This window comes from Sus scrofa, chromosome 2, assembly GCF_054392235.1.
Source record: "Sus scrofa isolate SSC_HxYL_T2T_F1_AM1 chromosome 2, Sscrofa_HxYL_maternal_Yorkshire_Landrace_v2.0, whole genome shotgun sequence".
NCBI classification, from domain to species: Eukaryota; Metazoa; Chordata; class Mammalia; order Artiodactyla; family Suidae; genus Sus; species Sus scrofa.
In genome coordinates this window covers 110,958,952-110,969,435 of record NC_139384.1, presented here as the reverse complement: position 1 = coordinate 110,969,435, position 10,484 = coordinate 110,958,952, and positions in this window count along the sequence as shown.

Below are 10,484 nucleotides of genomic sequence, written 5' to 3'. Positions count from 1 at the left end.
CAATTTGCTAGTTTCAGTATAGGCAAAAACCCCATATTTTTCTTTGAAACCAGTCAATCTGAATTCAAAAGACCAAGGGGTTCATCTCGATAACATGGATAACATGTCTGCTTTCTAAAGTACTTCTCTTTCTGGAATTTCATTTTAAGATGGGGGGGTATAAAATCTAGTATACATACATATTAACCTTAAACTGTACCTAATTTCCTACTATTGAATATTGTCTTTGTTATAACTCATTGATTCACATTGTTCTTAGAATACAGAGTTATAGCTTGAGTTTTCTATTGTTCTGTCCCCTGCCCCTACCCCTGCCCCCACTCCACACATACAAATTTTCCCAGTGAAATTTTAAAAACACACTTAAGACCCAAACAAACAAAAACCCTTAGAAATGAATATTCAAAGATTCCAGTTGAGTTTTAAATGCTACTCCAATCTCAGGTTTGCTTCTCAATGAAAACAGGCATAATAGATATGAAATAACAATTCTCTTTATTTTCAACTATGCCATTTACCTTGCAAAACAACCACACTGAGAATAAAAGAAGGGTTAGATAAGAATATACCCAATGGAAAATATTTCCATTGGTTATAGTATTTACCAAAAAAAAAAAAAAACCCACAAAAATGATAACTACCCAATAAACCTAAGCCAATAGAGGATGTCAGAACTTAACTGACAATTTACAAAACATCTAAAATATTTCTATGAAGCCCCCTTGTCTCCTTAGGTGTGAAAAACGTAGGTAAAGATCTGAGGATGGAAAGTAGATACAATTCTCACTGACTCTTTCTCCTCTTCCTCTCTGAAGTTCAGAGAAGTTCCCAGGCCAGTCTTGCCTCTGATCAGAATAAAAATTTAACTTTTTATTGGTGGTGGTGTCTGGTTAAATAGCACATTTCTCCCATCAAGATCTTCTTAAACCTGGAACCTTCTCCTAGACAGGGTACCCAGCTGTTTAATTTAACATTGATTTATTGCTTTTAAAAGTAAATTTACACACATGCCAGCAGCGCTCCGTTTTGTTTCCCCAGACTCTGAGATTTATTTTCTACTTAGCGCTTGTCTGACAAAACAATGTCCTTTAACTTTATTACACATCGATGAGGAAATCTGTCTTATTTTTGTTCAGATTTATTGCTGGGTTGCTTGTGGGGAGTTTTGTGATCCAGAAAGTCTGAGGTCCGAAAATAGAAAATTAAATAGAGTTGATCACAAAATAATAGTCAAAATCTAGAATATGGCCCAGCATATTCTGACCTGCTGGGGGGCGAGGTGGAAGGTGAAACTCCCTCAGTGAGCACGGGTACTCCAGGAGTTTAAAAACTACTTTAATGGGCAAATAGCATTTCAACGTGAAGTAGCCAGACCTGGGTGCTGTAAGATCTTGAAGTTCTTGGTTAAAATGTAGTTGGAATTAGAAGGCAAGGAGGTACATCTGCATGACCCCCAACCCACGGTCTTACCTCCGTGCAGAACTCCCAATTATCACATGTTTGTGATGACTGAGCCCAAGGGAATTAAGATGGACTTTGAAGCAGCTTTTACGGTACACTTCATCTACATTTGGGTTTTCTTTAGTTCTCATTAAAAGGGCCACTTTCTTCTTTTCATTGATATACTGTCTTTGTGTCCTTCATTTCACACTCTTTAAAAAAGTTCTCTCATCAGATCAAGTGCAAAAAAGGAGGGATGACATAATAACCATCATAAGCATGATAACAACAACAAACAACTGGTACTGTGGATTTAAATCTTTTTTTTTTTTTAAGAGTTTTCTCCTCTATGAGACATGGTTCTCCAGCAATTTTTTTTTTTTAAAGCTGGGGTTGAGAATGGAGCTAATAAAAGTGCTTCTAAGGTTAAATTATAAATACAGGCAGGCTTTAAAAATTGGGGTGTGTGTATGTGTGTGTGTGATGAGCTTTCCTCTCCCAACCTGATTTCTCACAGAGGTATCTAACACCTTAGAGGTGTTCAAATAAGAACACTTTCTTTTCTAGTAAAAAGTAGAGATGTGACAGGTTTTGTTATTGGGGTGAGGGAAAACTTTGTAAGATATTCCCTTTTCTTTCCCTCACAAACCTGTCCCCTTTAACTGAAGATCCCTGTCTGAGAGTTTGACTTCTCCATTCTGGTCAGTGAGTCCACAAAAACATGTTAAAATGTTTCAGTGATTTGTACCAAGCCGAGAAGATTTTTAAAGTTAATGGATCTCTTCTTTCTCCTGAAACACATCAAGACACGTTTGCACACTCACTTTCTACCTTTAAAAAGGAAAGGAAAAGAAAAGAAAAGAAAAAAGATCTCTGTCTTTAAAAGGGGGGAGGGGGAGTAACTCTGCGAAACCTTGAAAATTCTCCTATTCATATTAGGAGCTTCTCCCCCGCCCCCCTCCCCGTTGGCTCTTTGAAAAGGAGTCCTGTCACTCAGAAAGGAGCTATTTCTTCAACCTCCTCCCCATCCACCCACAAGCCGGCCCCCCTCAGCCTCCCAGCCTGGCCCCGGCCCTCCCCGCACACACAGTTTCTTCCAAGTGCTTTTCAAGTAAGAGCCGGAGAGAGGAGAGGTGCGGCTTCTCCAACGCGGAGCCAGACAAGTACTTCTCAACCCGGCGGAGCGCGGCCCGGCGCAGCCAGCGCGAGGCCCGCAGCGCTTTTTATGTCAAGGAGCCACCCGGCACCCTGGGTCGGCCGCCCCTCCCCGCGGGGTCAGGGACGCCGCTCTCGGGCGTGTCACGTGCCCGCGCCCCGCGCCCCACGGAGCCCTTTGTTTAGCCCCGGGCGCCCACGCGCGGCCGCCGGGGCTGGGCGGTGCCCGGCAAGGATGCCCCAGGCTGATGCGGGGCTGGCCCGGCCCGGCCTCCGCTCACGGGGACGGCCCCGAAACATCTTGGGCGGACGCCCCAAGCACTTGGCAAATCAAGATTCCAGGCACTTTGGGGAAAAAGGACCGGGGCCACCCCCCGTGTTTCAAACCAAAGGCACAAAGGGGGGTGAGGGGCCCAGGGAGGGCGCGCTCCGCACAGGGGTGTAACCACTGCGCTGACTTCCCTCCTCCTTTCCATTCCGCCTCACCAGTTTCTCCTCTTTTTTTCTCTTCTCTTACCCTCTGCCACGCTCAGAGGCTCAGTGGGTGGGAGTGTGTGTGTGTAAATGTATTTGTGTGTGTGTGCGTGTGTGCAGTTAGGTGGAAATTTCATAAGAATATGCTCAACACTTATAAACTTGCCAGGATGAGGGAGTATGCTCTCGGTAAATGCACTGGTGGGAGAGTTTAAGCGACTTATTTGGGAGGAAATAGGGGGTCAGATTTGGTCTAAGTGGAACATCTGCAAAACATTCAAGCAGCTTATTCAACAAAGAATCTAGCCATTTATTGTAGAAATAATAAAAAGCCACTAATGATTATGGTTCCCACCCCTTCCCCCAAAAGGCCAAATCCTAATGAAATAATTCAAAGGTAGGCCTCATTTCCTAATAGTGGAATTAAACAACAACAAAAAAGAGCCCAACTAAACTTTCCAGCTCTGCCTTCTTAAGGGCCTGGGAACCTTGCTGAGAAATTAGGTAAATAAAAGGCGAGTTGGAATTTCTGTTGAGCTGAGGCTGCAGTGCCCGACCTGCACATAGTTCTGCCTTGATATGCAATTAAATTACAGTAAATTCCCCTTTAAATAATAAAATTCGGAAGACTCTTCAGGATTCGAAGATGTTTGGGGTTAAGTGGCTTTTAAACCGTCAGTTTTTAAATGGTTTGTGCAATGAATACGCTACCTTTAAATCCTAAAACCATTATAAATATGCTATACATCTGGGTGCCAGTTTATCTCTCCATATTTCTTTTTAAAATGAGGAAAGCATTCATAAAAAGCTACTTGGCACACTTTATTTTAGGAAAGCAGATGTTAATTTTTTCACGTATCATTTTATGACCAAGTACATGTGTAACGTTGGAAAGCATCCAGAACGCCTCTATTATTTGCTAAATGACTGTTAGTTGAGGCATATTATCCTCAGCCTAACCATGGTATAGGTTATATCAATAAAGTAAACATCTGTGATTTTTTTTTAAAACCAGGGGATGGGGGTATAAAGAGTTACTATAAACGAGGGAGGGGAGAAAAAAAGAGTTTGGGTAGGAAGAGCACACCTGCGTTGTCGCAAATAGGATATTTATATTGTTCGGTGCAAAACAAAGTCCCTCAGTCGGGCACTCGGGGATATTTACATGGCGGGAGATAAAGTTGAAAGCCTTTCCCGGCGTGCCAAATGGGATTCTCCCTGTGGCCTTCTGCGTGGCAAGATAACAGGTACTGAGCGCTCCTGGCGGCGTCGGGCCTCCTCCCGCCGCACCCCCTCCCCCGCCAGCCAGCCCCAGGCCCAGCCGGAGTTGAGCCGGGCGCTCGGGCTCCTGGAATTCCCAGGCGCTGCGGAAATTTCAGCGGGGTTCCCAGCCTAGAAATCTGCTCAGGAAGCGTCCTCATTTGCCCTGCGTCGCTCGAGGACGCCGGCGCCCAGGATAAGCCAGTGGCGTGATAATTAATGGAATACAATATTTATGGTCGGATGTATTGACTCTGAGGCAAGCGCGCCGTGTAGACAGTCCGTGGGGGTCTGACAAACAGGGGGTGAGTGAACAAACATAATGACCGGAGTACTTATGTCTATCCGGTTTACTCACTTAAACCCGAGGTATGTAACATCATGATAAATATTAATATCCACCTAGACAGCCCCGCCGTCCTCCTAAGCTCTCCCTTCCTGAGCGCTGCCCTTTTCGAAAAGGCCAGAGAGGAGGTTTTTAACATAAAATGCTGCAAATATGAAAAATAGGTCACCAATAAAATTGGTCTCAGCATGGAGCGTAATTGCAACAAAGTGCCGCCGAGTAAAATCGAGGAGTGAGCTGGCTGAGGCGGCACAGTCGCGAACCATCTGGTGTGTATTAAAAGTGGTGCTGTAAATATTGCTGAGAGCTAATGCATTATCGGCTTCTATAAGTGCACAGGGCCTGTAAGCTTTCCATATGTTAGAATATGTAGATCGAGGGAGAGTAGAGAAAGGTGTCCTATCAATCACAGGCTTCTAAAGCATTGTTTTGCCCACTCTTTCTGGAATTTTTGGCTAAAAAGTGTGGAACAGTCATTCTCATTCTCTCTTCCCCACCCCCTCTTCCCTTTCCCCTCTTCCTTCGGTCCGCTTTTTCTTTTTTCTCTTGCTTTCTCTCAGCTCCTTCCTTCCATGCCCTCCTCCTCTCTTCTTTCTCTCCAAGGGGATAGGACAGGCATTGCTGACGTCACTTCACATCAGTAAAAGAGAGTAACTGTTTCAGAGAGAGGGAGAAAATATTCATCTGTTTTTCATCAGTGCTAAAGTTTTGCCTTTTTAATAGAAATGAGCTGCCCAGTCTGAGTAGTCCTGCTTGAATGTTTTTGGGGGTTGGTTGAAGAGATTGGGAGGTGTTCATCCTATGAGCTGAATCATCCTGTAAGTGGTTCTAATGCCAGCATCAGTTCCAATAAATGAAACTAATTAAAGTAAGATGCAAAGTTGATGTCGTCTAGAGAAGATTTCACATCCACACCTTCTAGGCAACTTTTGCCAAGGAGGGTGGAGGGCTTCTAGCTCCCTGACACTTCTGCTTTGAGTCCTGGAACTTCTCTCCTTCTCTCTGGTTCCTCTCTTCATAATTCCACCCCCCACATACCGAAACCGCCACACACAGTACAGCTAATAATTTTCCTGCTGTCACATTACTTTTCTGGGGGAAAACAGAGTCCTCCTTTTCCTGATGATACCCCACATTCAAGAATTTACTATAATTACCCCCCTTCATTTCCTCCTTGTCCCCCCCGCCATATTCCTCAGCTACACATTTTTACTCAAATCCTGTGCAAAGATATTTCCCTACATTGTCCCACAGATCCTTTCTCTCTCCCAAAGTTGTCCTTCTCACTTTCATTCTTCCTGTTCCATGTCATCCTCCCTTTCCCCTTCCTCTCCTCCTCTCCCTCTTGTGCACACACAGTACAAACCTCCAGCACTTCCAGTGTGGATAAACCTGCTGGTCATGACAACCCGAGTTCAATCAGCAAATAAATAAAACTCTTACTTTTTTTTTTTGCTGCCGGCTGCATTCCCCCTCTGGCCGTTGCCTCCTTTAATTATAGGAGCTATATTTCTTCCCTGGGAGACATTCAAGGGGATTTTTAGTAGGGAACTCCTTTCTGCTGAGTTATTTTGGAGCCAGGACCAGTGAGTGAGTGGCCCATACCCAGAGGCTTTGAGTGAAGTGCAGATTGAGACATATCGAGTTCCCTCTAAAAGGATCATTTCATGTGGGAGGTTGGACACAAAGTTTGCACTCGTGACTGGCATTCCAGTGAGAGACATGCATATTTTAAAACAACAAAGCAAGCTAGAAGGAAGGCTTAGGGGAGGGGGGAAAACTTGGAAAGAAGTTACTAAGTGACAAACATCTGTCAACATGGGATAATTTGTACACTGTGATGTAAAACTATCTTGACTCGTTTGATGGAGTTCAAGGCACAGGATCTAGGAGAGCAAAGTGAAGACATATTTACCCCTGTGAGATGTGGTGAAGAGACATCCCCCCCCACTTTGGGTGTAAGGTGATTAAAATTGCATGAATGAGTATTATTTTTAAATACTCCTTAGAGTAGTAGAGGCCTCTAAAATTGCTTAGTTCTGATAGTTAATGCAAAATTACATTCTATTTAATTTTGAAAGATGTGCCTTATTTAAACAACGAAGACTGATAAAGGAGCAGGACCTTTATTATAGAAAGCAAAATGAATTTTATCATAACAAAAATCAAAAGCAAGCCAAAGAAAGACAAGGAAAAAAAAAAAAGCTCAAGCAACCCCTGGTTGCTATATTCTAGAAATCTTTAACTAAGAGTACCAGCTTTACATGTGTATGTGAGCCAAACATATAAACATCCACCTCTCTGCATGTCAACAAGGAGACATGGCAAAATATTTTCAGAGGATTTTCTCTCTCATTTAAGCTTGGAGTTTCGACAAGCATATTACACTTTGAAAGAGAAAAGCAAAAAAGTTTCTTTTTATAGGAGGGAAGTTTTAAAAAGCAGAGTCAAAAGAACAGGCAAGATCCTGGCACGTCTTTTTTTTTTTTTTTTTTTTTTTCTTTCTTTCTTTTTAATACCCAGAATTTCCAACCACATGGAAGTTCAGGCTCCAGCTTCCACCAAGAAATCTTTTTCTCCTCCAGATATGAAGACAAAAGGAGAGGAGGCCTGGTGGTGAGCGGGATATCTCTGTTAGTTGTCAGCGCAGGTCCATGGGTTAGGAATGCTAATGAGCCTCTTGGCCAGCTGAAGACTCGGTTCTCTCTCGCACACCCTGACGCGCACACACACTCAGGCTCATGCATGCCGACTGACAAGCACACAGACAGAGGCTCGTGCACGACCCTGTCTCCCTCCTTTTTCCTCTGAGTCCAGAGATCGATCGCTGACCCCACCGTTGGGCCAGCGCTTTATTTATCTAGCTGCGCAATGATATTATCAGCCTTAAACGTTATATACAGCAAATGTCTTCCTAAATCAACACAATAGGATAGCTTGCAGAGACCAGCCTGGTCTGTCTTAAAGAAATCCCTCGCTATGTCCTCTCTCTCTCTCTCCTCCCTTACCCACACCCCTTCTCCTTCCCCTCTTTACAACTGGGGATATTTTATATGCTGGACTTGGGGATTTGACCTCTTGCTATCAGCTTGGTGGGAGGAGGCCTTATCAGACTGGGAGATGGATAGACACGTTATCCACCCATCACTGTGATCACCATCAAGGGTTCCCTTGTCAGTCGGATCCAAATGCCTAGACCTACTCTATTCACATGATCCGGATTTCTCAAAATTAGGGTAGAAGAGAAGGCCAGGGTTGGCGCACCGAGTGTGCAACCTTGCACCGTGTTAATTGTTTTCTTTCCTCTCAATTACATTCATAAACCTATTTTCTGCATTGCATGTTATTTCTTTGTGCTTCAAAATTGAAACCACGTGCAGCCTTCTCCCCTCCGCACACACAATAAATGCGCTGCTCCCCTCCCCCAACCCATCACACAACTATTTACAGCTTGGTTACTCACTCCGCACTGCGGCCCCGGAGAAGAAATTGGCCCCATGGGACTAGGTGAGGCTTTGTGAAAGCATCTCTCAAATCCGTATCTCGAGCCCCTAACTCGGGGAGAGGCTCCTGGACTCTCCTCCCGGGGCCTCCTCCCACCCCCTCCTCGCACAGGTGGTTGCGGCTTACTCTGCGAGAGCTAGCGGGAAGAACATCCAGGGAGAAAGGCAGCTCCACAGTGTCCGGCCAGGCCCACCCGCTGCCCGCCCCACACCCTGGCCCGCCGGCCGGCAGGGGTCGGCGGTGGCGGCGAGCTTGTCTCTGCTGGCCCCTGGTCCATGAGTCCTGGGCGCAGCAGAAACCTCATAGGGCGCGGCCACTCTCCTGGGAGCATTCCAGACCCAGGTCCTCCCAGGCAAAGAAGTCCCACCATAAATAAATAAATAAAGTCCAAAAGGGGGAGGGGGAGCTGGAAAATGGATTCGCTGACAAGGAGAGATAATAAATGAGAGGCGCTTTCAGATAGATATCTCAGACGTGAAATTGCGCCCAGCTGGTTGTGTAAGCAAACAAATAGTTTCATGTTAGGAACTCTCAACTTGTGGCTTGATGAATAGAACACGACAGAGGTAAATGGGTCTTTAACTCATTTAGGAATACAACTCTTTGGCTTTCCAAGTAAAAGGCCCAGTGACGCCACGGATCCTGAGCAGGCCTTCTAACAAGAGTTTTATTAGTTCCCACTTGAGTCTCACTGCATCCCCTCCCCACGCTCCTTCACGGTTCCCATTGCAGAGACGTTCAGGTGATTTGTTTTGAGGAATAGAAGAGCTTACCGAGGTGATTCCGCCACTGTAGGAGATAGAAGGATTACCTACGAGCCGAGGAGAAGGAGGATTTTTTAAAAAATAAACTTTTGCACGCTCCAAGCAGATGAGCTCAGGTAGGCTTGGGTGGAGGGGCTTCCAGATCCCCAGCACCCCTGAATGCAAAGCTGGGCGGAGGGGCTTCCAGGAGCTGACCGAGAGACCCTTGGCGGCAGCCAGAGACCGTGAGCCTGAACCGATGCGAGGGCAGAGTCGGGGAAGCCCAAGGTTGTCCTGGTGGCCGGGAGGGAGGCCCATCCCCACTCCTGGCTTCCGCCAAGGCCTAGTCGCAAGTTGGGATGTGCGTGTCCTGGCAAAGGTCGTATTTAGACTCCTTTGCGCCAGTCCTTGTCCCTCCGCGGTGGATGAGGCGCAGTCCCATTCCCTAGCGATTCCTGGAGGCAGCAAGTCCGGAGACAGCCTTTTTGATGTTTTCAGCAAAGCTTGTGGCTAAAGTAGTTTAAACCGACTTCAAAGCCCCGAAAATTCTCAATCGCCCAGCAAGTGTTTGGGTTAGAAAAAGGAACGTTTGACTTTCATATGTCACAGGTAATTTCCAGAGGGAAGTCACCTTGTGTGGGCTGCTCTCCCACTGTTAGGCTGTGTTTCCTCTGGCCCTGGGGGGGGGGGGGTGGTGGCTCTACCCTGCCCAGCTAGCTTGGTCCTACTCTCAGGGGTTCTTAGGGCTGCATGCCCCTAGCTGACCGTCTGACCTACACCTGCCTACGGCCTCACACCCGGGTTCCAGGGCTCAAAGGTAGCTCACTGTTCAAGGGCCTCTGGTTGGCTGGTCGGCCACCCAGGCAGAGAAGACTCCCACCTGCTCTACATGGCCTTCTGCCCAGGGGCTCCAGGGTCAGAGGAAGCACAGGACACTGAGTGGGGCAGCCTGGCTCTCCTAGGCTGCTCCTCCACCCTGTGAGGCAGTCCAGGGCTGCTCCACCTTTAGCCCCCAGACCCTGGCCACTGGACAGCTTGGCAAAGGAGCTTTTAGATTGCCAGGAGCAAAGCCGCCTAGTTGTAGGAATGTTCAACCCCTGGCTTAGCTGCCTCTCTCTCAGTTCTTAGAACTTCTCTTAGCATGAGTGGATAGCCTCAGTTCCCCAACAGTGTGTCCTGCTTTATAGGGGGTGCCTACTTGGCCCTGAGTCCATAGAATGCTCCATCTCTCTGGCCCAGACACACAGAGACCTCTGAAAATGACTCTCTCTGGGTAATGCATGCAGGGACTACCCTAGCTATCAGAGAGACAGCAAAGGAGAAACCTACTGCCCGTGGACTTCAGATAGCCCATTGACCACTGGACAGATCATCTCTTGCTCTTTCCTTCCACTCAGCCCCAAGGCCTCTTGGTTCCCAGCCCAAAACCGTGAAGGAGGCTGAAAGGCCATAGGAAGGTCTGCTCTTCTATCTATGCTATGCTAGTCACCCTCAGGCTTAAGCCCAGGCTTAGAAAGTTTGCTGGGATTTCCCATGCTGTGGGCAATGTTCCTGGCCTCTTC